Source organism: Schistocerca americana, chromosome 7, assembly GCF_021461395.2.
Source record: "Schistocerca americana isolate TAMUIC-IGC-003095 chromosome 7, iqSchAmer2.1, whole genome shotgun sequence".
Lineage (NCBI taxonomy): Eukaryota > Metazoa > Arthropoda > Insecta > Orthoptera > Acrididae > Schistocerca > Schistocerca americana.
In genome coordinates, this window is record NC_060125.1 from 115584341 (window position 1) to 115598668 (window position 14328).

Here is a 14328-nt window from a genome sequence, read left to right on the forward strand (position 1 = left end):
ATGTAGCCTACAATAGTTAATATTACTATAGGCACTGACTTAGTAAAACATTCTCACTCACATGAACTTGCCTCTGACACCCCATTAGTCTTAATGTTAACATCCTTTTCCTCTACAGATCATTCACTTGATTAATATTCAATTCTGTGTTACCCTTAACAGTCATTGGATTCGATTTACCAAGTTTTATATGTAATACTACGCCCGAACTGCAATTCGTGTGCTCGTTCTCTGCACCGTGTCATCGGAGCTGTGTTGCCCGCCAACTGCTCCTCAGCTGCGGAGTTGTGCTACAGGCATCGTCTGCTACTGCCCACCCGATGATGGTTTACCACACGCCGTCTACTGTGCCTGCGATTCTATGCAGATGAACTGCAAACACCGACTGCGACTGGGATGCAAGGCCATCGAACTGCGACTGCTATGCTTAGCAGGTGTACTGTGCCCACGGACCGTGACTGGGATGTGAAGAAGATGAACTGCAGACACTGACTGCGACTGCCATGTAAATCCGGTGTACTACAAACACCGACAGTGAATACTATGCGAAGCCGACTATTGCAGCACATGAACAGAGTAAAACCCTTACCCCAAATGGCGTCTTCTTCTTCTTCTTCGTTTCTTGTATTGCCATTGCCCCTGGATCGAGTCCTGTCATGTCTATGCCACATACAGAGGCACAGCAACTTTTCTTGCTTGATGACGAAAAGGAGCTACATATCAGTTACTATTCGCTACTGCAATAAAACAAAGCACATACTGTAGCTGCCGTACACTGTATAGTTCTGAAGATATAATCAATATCCAGGTTCACTTTTAACAGTCGATCGCCGAGGGCATAAGCACATTGGTAGCAGTAGCTTTAGTAGTATTCATGATCATAAAAATTTCCTTATCACAGTCTTGTTTATTATTTTGTCGACATAGCAACCCCAAAGATATTCACTTTCAGTCAAGTTTCCACAGCAATTGATCTTTGGTCCTAATAACACTTAATGTTGGAACAGTTTATGACTTTTCTCCAAAAAATCACGGACTCGCGAAGTTTTAAGGAATAATTGACTTTTGGACTAGATCCAACTAACACTTTTCCATAGTTAGTATGACTTTTCACTTTAAAATTGCTTTTAACGTAAGTTAAAATAGTATAAATTTAGTATAGTGGTTCCCTGCAGCTGTCATTCAAGTACAAAGTTGATCTTTGTCTGTTGATTTATAACTGTCACTTGGAAACTTATTTCCCCCGTAGTTTGGTAAACCTTTGTTTCTGCAATGTTATCAATTTAGATTTATTTTTGTATGCGTGCTAAACAAAATCTCAGAATCCTAATCACTGTGAGGTATAGTTCATAAAATCACTTCCGTGCATTCACTCTTCCAAGGATAGCATTATCGTGTATGATTTGATCTCTCGTTTCATGAAGCTCACTTTAACTTTAAAAAATCAACTTCGCTTAATCCACACTACATTCTACTCAGACTCAATTTGTAACATTTACCTTCATATAAACCTTTCGACTGAACACTTCAAAATTAATAACTTCACTTTTTATCCAGTTTATTACAATGAACGAATATAGTTATAAATAGCCACATATCAAACATTAACAACGTGGATGAATAAGGTTGCACCCATTCCTGACTAAACCCGAACGTGAACTCTCTCTATCTCTACAGTATTAATTCCATACAAAATCTTTTTCAGTTTGTAGCATTGTTCTTTTTTCCATTATTACAGCAGGGTTAGGCGAGTCGCTTTAGGATGTCTTCTTTGGAACCGGACCATTGCTGTCACATTTCTGATGACCACTAACTCTGACTATGACGGAAAGATCTTTCCTTCCACCACTGCCACGCCCCCGCTCGTATCATGAAAGACAAATAAACACAAACATTTCTTCCGGTATTACAGTTACAACAACAAAATATAAAATTCATTTTACCATATCTAGCATTATAACAAACCTAAAACTACTACCATTCCAAGTGTCATGTGGCGGGAACAAATCGATGGTACAGCGCTCCAAACACTGTGTCATCACAATTATTATCTCAATTGCACAACGGGATGTGTGATTTACTGTTGCAGAGGTCACAGTTCATAGTAACTGACAGAAAGTCATCAAGTAAAACACAAGTAATATCTGGCATTCTGCCTTTCTCCAAAGTGTTATAGGCCCTCTCTGGTTCCTGATCTACATAAATGACTTGGGAGACAATCTGAGCAGCTCTCTGAGATTGCAAATGATGCCGTCACCTTTTTGTTAAGTCGTCAGATGACCAAAACTAATTACTAAATAATTTAGACACCTTACCTGTACGGTGCAAAAAGTGGCAATCGTCTGTCAGTACGGAAAAGTGTGATATCATCTGCGTGCTTACAGAAAGAAGCCCACTAAATTTTGGTTACATGATAATCACACAAATCTAAAGGCTGTAAATTCAACTAAATACTTAGGGATTATAATTGCCAATAACTTGAACTGGAACAGTCAAATAGCTACTGCTGTGGTGAGTGCAAGCCAAAGAGGATGGTTTATTGACAACACACTCAGTTGATGCAACAGGTCTACTAAAGACACTGCTTGTACTACACTTGTCAACACTCTCCTGTAGTACTGCTGTGTGGTGTTGGACCCACATAAGATAGAGATATCAGTATTTTATTCTAGGGTTTCTACATGATTGTCTATTCAGATTTTTTGTAGGAATATTTCCTACATTATTCCCTGTTAATGCATATTGATATCCATTGAGCTGAAATAGTTCAAAGAAGGGTGGCTCGTTTCGTAGGACCACAAAACAGGGAAGAGGGTTCCAGAGATACGATACACAAAGTAGGGTGTCAATCATCAAAACAAAGGCAGTTTTCACTGCAGCAAGATTCTCTCGTGAAATTTGCATCACCTACTTTCTCCTCATAGTATGAAAACATTTCATTGGCACCCAGCTACATTAGGAGAAATGATCTTCACAATAAAATAAGATAAACAGAGCTTGCACTGATATTCACCCACATTAACATACAATTTGGTTACATGTCGAGCAAACTGCCATTCATCGCACCAAATAGAAATTCACTCCAAGTCAACCTGTATCCTCCTAAAGTCACTGAATTACAGTACTCTTTAGTATACTACAGCATCATCAGCAAACGGTACACTAGTTTCAGTGATGAATGTGCAAAGCAGCTGAAGACTTTGCACCTAAATGTACAAGCATATAAAACTATTGCATCTGCTGATGATTTGACAGTTATACTAAAATGTGAGAACAGTGAGGAGCTGTAATGGGCTGTTAATAGTTCTACAAATCACATCAGTAGTACAGTGAACTGCATCTACTAATTTACAAAATAACAGTAATACCCGAATATGTGAACTATTCCATTGTTGTGTACCAGAAGTCATTGTGACAGTTTTCCTTGTGGATGATAAAGCGCAAAGTGTCGCTGTAACAATTGTCGATGGTACTTGGATACGAGACCGTTTGAAACACCTACCCACTGATACACTACGCATGTTTAATCCAAGTAGAAGATTTTATGTCCTACGAGCCATGCATCGCTACAGAAACTGAATGTAAGCATAGTAATCACTCCAAATAGTCCCATGTAAAATAATGAGCAACAGCACACTGTACATTTGCAGTTGGAAAGAAGGCGTTTACTAAAATGAAGTGGAATAATTAAACAACAGAAACCTGCTAACCTGCCTTCACATTATTTGATGATAATTATGACGAAGTTTCGTTTGTGGGGCACTCAACTGTGTGGTCATCAGTGCCCTAAATCCCAATTTTGACACAGTCCAATTTTTTTCGCAATTCAATCTAGCCACTGTCATGAATGATGATGATGATGATGATGATGATGATGATGATGATGATGAAATGATGGGGACAGCACAAACACCTAGTCCCCAGCAGAAAACATCCCCAAACCGGCCAGGAATCGAACCAAGGACCCTGTGATTCACAGGCAGAATGCTAGCCACTAGACCACGAACTGTGGACTTCACAGTAGTTAACAAACTTCCACTACATTGAAACGTAACCAGTCTATGGGTGCAAACCCCTAAATCAAACCTACCACAGCTGACAATCTTGGTAGTGACCAGATCTGAGTGTTAAAACTTAGATCCCCCAAAATAATTACAATTAAAGCACGGAGGAACAGCTGATGGCAATAACTACTCGAGGTTGAATTTAACCCACCACTGCCTTTGGCGGGATTTGTGGGCATTCGCATTGTGGGTAGTGCACACCCACGTTCTACGAGACTATGCCTGGACATCTTGGAACCACTAATGAAATCAGACATTTTCAGTGTGACTAAGAAGGTTTGTCACTTGTATCAACCAACTACTCAAGATGGGCAAACTGAAACAGTTAACAGCACTGTATACTTATTCTCCCATATTGCAATGAGCAGTATCAATGACGAACAGGCCTTTCATTCACAGGGCTAACACATTTGTGAAGTAAAGATGTAGTGTAGGAGAATGAAGAACCTTCCACAACTGGGGACGGCTTTTATCATTAGCCACAAAATAATGTATTGAGTTATTGACTTCTAATCACCCAATAACCTGGTTACCCTGCTAATCTTTCAGTGTACAAATAGGATCTATACTGTAGTATTCATGCGCCCCTCAATGGTGATAACAAATGATACCTAGAAACCACTGACAAGTTACGACTCAGAATCGGTAATTACATGGAATGATATTTTAGGAAGAAATATATGCGATAGGGAATATGCATGAATACAAGCATCTCAGGGAGCAATATCCGCAGCTGATATCTAATGTAATCAAAACAGGGAAGAAATGGAGATGAAAATCTGCTTGTATTAGAAACTGAGAATTATTGAATAAAGTCACTATACAATCAGTCAGGCATTATTATGGAACTAGCTCTGTTGCCAAATCATTTACTTACATAATAATGAATGACATCATCATTCTGCAAAATAACGCTGTTTCAGTAACAGATCTTCAAGATAACTCAGACACTGGGTTACTGAAAATACAGCTGAGTATCCCGGCATTATCCTGGAATCCAATACAAAATGCAGGTTGCATTACTAATGGCTTCCAGGAGTTACAAAATTTTGATTTCCAATATTTAATGTAATTATAGACTAAAATGATGACTTCTTCCGTTAAATACAACTTTTTTAGCTTTTAACATACCTTTATACCTATTAATAACTAGATAATGGCAAGTATTACAGTTAGAAACCCTGGGCTTATCGAGGCAAGGCAACTGATGGTGTGCAAAAACGCAGACATCAGTCACCAAGTACTTCAAAACAAGTGCACTTACAGACTTCCGACAAATTTCCAGCACATAAGCAAGAAAAAGTTGAAAAGGGTTTGAAACTATGCAAGTCAAATATTTACCAGTAACACATAAACAACTCATCTGCAAAGCAATCAGGAGATTGAAGCTGTTTTATATATGGAAGTTTCATTCTTTAAAGAATTTATGGGAACTGGAGGATAAGATGCAGAATTTACGCGCATAAATAACAGGAAGATGGACACGTCACGGCAATACCAGATCTGTATTCAAAATATCATCATCATCATCATAATTGTAATCATATATGCACGTTAATAATAGTAACATGTAACAAACCTCTTTGTTGTTTACAAGAGAATAAAGGTAATGATACGTTAGTTTGTTCATCACATTTTCAGAGTGCATATATCTACCATCAAGAAAGCATAGAATTTGTTCACATTCTTAATAACTGGAGATGTCAGCTGAATTTGTCATGGTAACTTGATTGTTGACAATTTTACATGTTTTTACTCTAAGGTTTCCTTGTGACTGTCAATTCAGATTTTTTTATGGAAACACTTCCTACATGTATTTCTATTACTGCACATTGAAATCCATTAAGTAAGTAAGATTGAGGCAAGCACTTTTTCTCACTACTAGCTAACAAATTCCCCTCAAATCAAGTATAAAACCTCTGCAAGGTTCCAAATTTAGTACACTACATTAGCATCATAACAAGAAACTAAGAAATTAAATGCCATGTTAAAGATGTGCATGGGCTTGTGCCTAATTATATTGGAAACGTCTGTCACATTTTATAGCAAGTGGAATGATACACAAAATACATATGAAGGACACTGAATTACTGAGGCTCAGATTTTCATCTGCACTAAACATTGGCCATTAATCTAGTCACTGGAAGCGTCACTGTGACTCACAGTACCCATAACAGTCGTTGAGGGGTTTCCAGAGCAAACTTTATCTCCTGTGTTTTGATAATGATGTCTGCAAATGTACAAAGTCCTCTCTACAATCCCTAGAAGTATGTGACAGGATTCACGAAATGTCTTGCACACAGGGGACAACAGTAACAGCAATCTGCAGATATCACCTTTTGCTCATGGTGATGAGGAGACTGAACCCACTTGAGGTTGTGAAATAAATTTCAAACAGTGAGAGACAGTAAGACATTCTTAATGACTGGATACAATTGCCAAATGTGCTTTTCTTTTAAAAATCAGAGGTGTTCTGAAAATACTTCAGTGTAACACTGTAATGATGTACGAACATACAATTACCACCTTACATTCGTGTGTGGCTTGTCCTTAACCTTATAGGGAATAATTTGATTCTAGTGCTAAAACTAGTGACAGCAGAACCATAGATTATGAACAATCATTATCCTAGAAGCTCTACATTCACACAATCATCTATCAAAATTTACTGTATTATAGGACAAAGATAATTCCACTACCTCTTACATTAAGGCAATGACTAAAACCAAAAACACGATATTGTAAAACAGCAAAATTACTATCAGAATGTGCCTATGCTAAAATCATCTTAAAATTGTGCAGCTCACCTTGTATAGAGATATTTGTTGTAAAATTACCATACCAAGCTAAACGTACGGCAATAAAACAAACTTGTAACAGGACAATGTGGGACAACAGATTGCATTTATCATAAATATATATAGCAATACTGAAAGTAAGCCAAGAACAAGAATCGTATGACACTTTTGACTATATAAATAAATGGCCATACAAGATGATGTTGTGCTTTTTTCATATACAATTCATTCTAAAATTGCGTGTATTCATTATTGGTAAAATATTCATAGTTAACTAGCAGCTGTTATAGAACAGGTAAACTGTTTGTATGCAGTGTGCATATTGCAATAATGAAATGGGATAACTGATGAGGTTACTTTACTTGAGACAGTAACCAAATTGTTTGCATATTGATTTAAAATACATTGCAGTACTTACATAGACAGCGTTCTTTGATTAACTTCATTACAAGTCATGAGCAATAAAATAAGAAACAGCAGAGCTGCAGAAGTGGAACACATTGAAATACCATGTAAAATATCTAAAGTGAAACTAAATACACATATGATATATACATCGAGCCAAATTGTCAGCTAAACCAGGTCTTGCTGCCTGGCTAGTAAAACGTCTGGACATTCACACGTTCCACCACAATGGAATATACTCATGTTCACTGTCGTCTTCTCCTAACATTTGGCACTGACAAAATTATTTTGGTTCTGAACAATAAGGACGTCCAGCCTGGTGCACAAGAGCCTGCTGCATGAAGCCTGTAGTATTCAATCGCGACGAAATCTCTGTGTTGCATCTCAAATGTATGGATGCTATTGTACGAGACAGCGAGCTGTGGGCCATCGGAAACCAGGTACTGGACTCCCAGGGGAGGTTCTGTACGGTGACGGTAGCCACGTTACTCTCAGAGAGAGAAATCGTCATAGAGCCTGTGGTATACAATCGCGACAACATTTCTGTGTTGCATCTTAAATTTATGGGTGCTATTGTACGGGAAAGGGAGTTGTGGGCCATCGTAAACCAGGTACTGGACCCCCAGGTGAGGGTCTGTACTGTGACGGTAGCCACGTTACTCTCTGCGAGAGAAGTCGTCTTGGAGCCTGTAGTAGTCAATCAGGACGAAATTTCTTGGTTGAATCGTCAATCAGTGGGTGTGATTGCACGAGGAACCGAGTTGTGAGTCGTCGGTAACCAGGTGCTGGACTCCCAGGGGAGGTTCTGTACGGTGACGGTAGCCACGTTACTCTCTGCGAGAGAAGTCGTCTTGGAGCCTGTAGTAGTCAATCAGGACGAAATTTCTTGGTTGAATCGTCAATCAGTGGGTGTGATTGCACGAGGAACCGAGTTGTGAGTCGTCGGTAACCAGGTGCTGGACTCCCAGGGGAGGTTCTGTACGGTGACGGTAGCCACGTTACTCTCTGAGAGAGAAATCGTCATAGAGCCTGTAGTATACAATCGCGACAAAATTTCTGTGTTGCATCTTAAATTTATGGGTGCTATTGTACGAGAAAGCGAGTTTTGGGCCATCGGAAAACAGGTGCTGGACTCCCAGGGGAGGGTCTGTACTGTGGCGGTAGCCACGTTACTCTCTGAGAGAGAAATCGTCATAGAGCCTGTAGTATACAACCGCGACAAAATTTCTATGTTGCATCTTAAATGTATGGGTGTCACTGTACGAGAAACAGAGTTCTGGACCATCGGAAACCAGGAACTCGACACCTAACGGAGGTTCTGTACGGTGACGGTAGCCACGTTACTCTCAGAGAGAGAAATCATCATAGAGCCTGTAGTATACAATCGCGACAAAATTTCTATGTTGCATCTTAAATGTATGGGTGCTATTGTAAGAGAAACATTGTTGTGGGCCATCGGAAACCACGTACTGGACTCCCAGGGGAGATTCTGTACGGTGACGGTAGCCACGTTACTCACTACGAGAGACGTCGTCTTAAAGCCTGCAGTAGTCAATCAGGACGAAATTTCTAATGTCGCATCGTCAATGGTGGGTGCCATTGTAGCAGGAAACGTGTGCTGCGCCAACGGAACCAGCTAATGCACTCCCACGGAATCTCGTATGGTGACGGTAGCCACCATACTCTCTGCGAGAGAAGTCGTCATGGAGGCTGCAGTTTACAATCGCGACGCAATTACTGATATTGCATCGTCTACGTTGGGTGCCATTGTACCAAAAAAATGGCTCTGAGCACTATGGGACTCAACTTCTCAGGTCATTAGTCCCCTAGAACTTAGAACTAGTTAAACCTAACTAACCTAAAGACATCACACACGTCCATGCCCGAGGCAGAATTCGAACCTGCGACCGTAGCGGTCTCGCGGTTCCAGACTGCAGCGCCTAGAACCGCACGGTCACTTCGGCCGGCATTGTACCAGGAAACGGGTGCTGCGCCCGTGGCAACCAGCTAATGCACTCCCAGGGATGTTTTGTACGGCAACGGTAGGCCAGTTACTCTCTGTGAGAGAAGTCGTTTGGAGCCTGTAGTAGTCAATCGCGACGAAATTTCTTGGTTGAATCGTCAATGAGTGGGTGCGGCTTGTGTTGCGTCGGAAACAAGCAACTGGACTCCCATGGGAAGTTTTGTACGGTGATGGTAACCACGTTACTCTCTGCGTGAATAATCGGCATGGAGCAGGCAGTATTCAAACGCTACGCAATTTCTGTGTAGCATCGTCAATGTATGGGTGCGATTATGCCAGGGAGTAGGTTGTGAGCCATCGGAAACCATCTACTCGACACCAAGGGGAAATTTTGTACTGTGACGGTAGTCTTCCTACTCTCCGCGAAAGAAGGCTACATGTAGCCTGTAGTATTCAATCGCGACGCAATTTCTGTGATGCATCGTCAATGTATGGGTGCGATTGTACAAGGAACAGAGTAGAGGACCATGGGAAACCAGGAATTCGGCACTCATTTGAAGTTTTGTACGGTGACGGCTGGCATGCTACTCTCTGCGAAACAAGGCGGCATGGAGCCTGTGGTATTCAATAGCGACGAAATTTCTGTAATGCTTCGTCAATGTAAGGGTGCGATTGTACGAGGAACAAAGATGTGGGCCAACGGAAACCAGGAACTCGACACCCAGGGAAAGTTTTGTACGGTGACGGTAGCCACCTTCCTCTCTGTGAGAGAAGTCGTCATTGAGCCTGTAGTATTCAATCGCGATGAAATTTTTTTCTTGCATCGTCAATATATGGGTGCGATTGTACGAGGAACGGCGCTGTAGGCCGTCGGAAACCAGGTACTGGTCTCCCAGGTATGTTTTGCAGGGTCACAATAGCCAAGTTACTCACTGCGAGAAAAGTCGTCAAGAAGCCTGTAGTATTCAATCACGACGAAATTTCTGCGTTGTATAATCAATGTGTGGGTCCGATTGCACCATGAACCGAGTTTTGGGCCATCGGATACCAGGTTCAACAACCCCAGGTAGGTTCCTTACGGTGACAGTAGCCACATTACTCTGTGCGAGAGTAATCGGAATGGAGCCTGTAGTATTCAATCGCGACGAAATTTCAGTGTTGCATCGTCAATGTATGGGTGCGATTCTACAAGGAACAGAGTTGAGCACCATCGGAAACTAGCTACTCGACACCCAGGGGAAGTTTTGTACGGTGACGGTTGGCATGCTACTCTCTGCCAAAGAAAGCAGCATGGAGCCTGTACTATTCAATAGCGACGAAATTTCGGTGTTGCATCGTCAATGTGAGCATCCCATTCTACCTGGAAGCGGGTTGTGGGACATCGAAAAAAGGTACTGGACTCCGAGAGGAAGGTATGTACAGTGGAGGTACCCATGTTACTCTTTTTAAAAGAGGTTGGTACTGAACCTGTAGTATTCAATTGCGACGCCAATTACGTATTTCATCATCATTGTGAGGGTGCGCTTATACCAAGAAACGGCTTGTGTGAGTCGGAAACAAGCAACAGGACTCCCAGGGGAAGTTTTGTACGGTGACGGTAGCAACGTTAGCCTCTGCGAGAGAAGTCGTCATGGAGCCTATAGTATTCAATCGCAACGCAACTTCTGTGTTGCATTGTCAATGTATGTTTGCGATTGTACGAGGAACCGAGTTATGGGCCATCGGAAACGTAGAACTCGACACCCAGGAGAAATTTGGTACTGTGATGGTAGGCATGTTACTCTCTACGAGAGAAATATTCATGTAGCATGTAGTATTCAATCGCGACGAAACTGATGTGTTGCATAGTCATTGTATGTGTGCGACTGTACGAGGAACCGAGTTGTGGGACGTCGGAAACCAGGTACACTACTCCCAGGCGAGGTTCTGTAACGTTGCGGTAGCCAGGTTGCTCTCTGTAAGAGAAGTCGCCTGGAGCCTGCGGTATTCAATCGCGACGAAATTTCTGTGTTGCATCGTCAATATGAGCGTGCGATTCTACGTGAAAACGGGTTGTGGGACATCGAAATAAAAGTGCTGGACTCGCAGAGGAAGTTATGTACAGAGGGGGTACCCACGTTACTCTCTTTAAAAGAGGTGGGCATTGAAGCTGTAGTATTCAATCGCGACGCCATTTCTGTATTTCATCATCAATGTGAGGGTGCGGTTATACCAGGAAACGGCTTGTGTGCGTCGGAAACAAGGAACTGGACTCCCAGGGGAAGTTTTCTACGGTGACGGTAGCCACGTTACTCTCTGCGAGAAAAGTCGGCTTGGAGTCTGCAGTATTCAATCGCGGTGGAATTTCTGTGTAGCATCGTCTGTCTATGTGTGGGGTTGTACCAGGAAACGGGTTGTGAGCCATCGGAAACCATCCTGACGACACACGACACGGGTTGTGGGACATCGGAAAGAAGGTACTGGACTCCCAGAGGAAGTTATGTACAGAGGGGGTACCCACGTTACGCTCTTCAAGAGAAGTGGGAATTGAACCTGTAGTATTCATTCACGACGCCAAATCTATATTTCATCATAAAAGTGAGGGTGAGAGTGTATCAGGAAACGTCTTGTTTTGCATCGAAACTGGACTCCCAGGGGAAGTTTTGTACGATGACGGTAGGCACGTTACTCTCTGCGAGAAAAGTCGGCGTGGAGCCTGCAGTATTTAATCGCGACAAAATTTCTGTGATGCATCGTCAATGTATGGTTGCGTTTGTACGAGGAACCGAGTCGTGGGCCATCGGGAACCAAGTACTCGGCACATATTAGAAGTTTTGTACAATGACGGTAGGCATGTTAGTCTCTGCGAGAGAATTCGGCATGGAGCCTGTAGTTTTCAATAGCGACGAACTTTCTGTGTTGCATCGTCATTGTATGGGTGCGATTGTATGAGGAATCGAGCTTTGGGCCATCAGAGACCAGGTACTCGACACTCAGGGGAAGTTATATACGGTGACGGTAGCCACGTTACTCTCTGCGAAAGAAGTCCTCATGGATCCTGCAGTATTCAAGGCGACGCAATTTCTGTATTGCATCGTCAATGTTTGGTGCGGTTATACGAGGAAAGGGGCTGTGGTCCATCGGAAATCAGCTAAAGTACTCCCAGGGGCCTTTTTCTACCTTGGCGGTCGCAACGTAGCTCTTTGGGAGAGCTCGTAGTATTCAACCGCGATTCACTTTCCGTGTTGCATCGCCAATGTGAGGGAGCGACGGTTGCAGCAAACGTGTTGCGGTGTATCGTAAAGTAGCTACTGGACTGCTAGGGTAAATTCCTTATGGTGATTATAGCCAAGTTGGTCTCTCAGAAGCAGGCATGGATTCTTTAGTGTTCAATCTGGCCTTAATTTCTGTGTTGCAACGTCGATAGGCGGGTGGAATTGTACCAGGAAACTAGATGTCCGCCATCGGAAACCACCTATTGGACTCCCAGGAGAAGCTGTTAGGATAGTTAGCATAGAGCCTGTAGTATTCAATCTCAATGCAATTTCTTTGTTTCATCATCAATGTGAGGGAGGGTGGGTTACAGCAAACAGGTTGTGGTGCATCGGAATCAATCTACTGCACTGCTGGAATAAGTTCCGTACGTTCACTATAGCCACGTTGGTGCCTCGGAGGGAAGCTGGAATGGTGTCTTTAGTGTTTAGTTACGACACAATTTCTGTGTTGCAGCGTCAATGTGAGTGTGCCGTTGTACCAGGAAGTGGGTTGTGGGGCATCGGAAATAGATACCGGGCTCCCAGAGAAAGTTTTCTACGGTGATGGTAGCCACGTTACTCTCTGCGAGAGAAGTTGACATTGAGTCTGTAGTATTCAATTGCGACGCAATATCTGTGTTGCATCGTTAAAGTGATAGTGCGATTATAACAGGAAACAGGTTGTGGGCCATCAGAAACTAGCTACTGGACTCCCAGGGGAATTTTTGTACGGTGACAGTAGGCACATTACTCCCTGCCAGAGAAGTCGACATGGAGCCTGTAGTATTCAATCACGACGCAAGTTCTGTTTTGCATCGTGAATGTTAGGGTGCGGTAGTACCAGAAAACGTGTTGTGGGCCATCGGTAACCAGCTACTGCACTCCCAGGGAAAATTTGTGCGGTGACGGATAGCACGTTACTCTCTGCAAGAGAAGTTGTCATGCTGGATACAGTTTCTGTGTTGCATCGTCAATGTGAGGGTGCAATTGTACCAGGAGAGATGTTGTTCGCCATCGGAAAACAGCTACTGCGCTCCCAGGGTTGTTTTGCATGGGGACGGTAACCACGTTACTCTCAGCAATAGAAGACCTCATGGGGCCTGTAGTATTCAATCGTGGCGCAATTCCTGTGTTGCTTCGTTAATGTGAGTGTGCGATTGCACCAGGAAACGGGTACGGGACATCTGATACCAGCTACTAGACTCCCAGGGGAACTTTTGCACGGTGACAGTAGCAAAGTTACTCTCTGCGAGAGAAGTCGGCATGAAGCATCTAGTACTCAATCACGACTCAAGTTCTGTGTTGCTTCGTTAATGTGAGTGAGCGATAGTTAAGTCAAACAGACCCAGAAAATTTTTGATACAGGCTCCCAGGTGGATGCTATTTTCCTTATGGAAGGCGTCCGATACAGTTCCGCACTGTCACCTTATAAATAAGGTAAGAGCCTATGGAATATCAGACCAGCTGTGTGGCTGGATTGAAGAGTTTTTAGCAAACAGACCACAGCATGTTGTTCTCAATGGACAGACGTCTACAGACGTTAAAGTAACCTCTGGCGTGACACAGGGGAGTCTTATGGGACCACTGCTTTTGACAATATATATAAATGACCTAGTAGATAGCGTCGGAAGTTCCATGCGGTATTTTGCGGATAGGCACTTGGTGCAGGGAGTGGCAACTGACCCTTAACATAGACAAATGTAATGTATTGCGAATACATAGAAAGAAGGATCCTTTATTGTATGATTACGTGACAGCGGAACAAACACTGGTAGCAGTTACTTCTGTAAAATATCTGGGAGTATGCGTACAGAACGATTTGAAGTCGAATGATCATATGAAATTAATTGTTGGTAAGGCGGGTG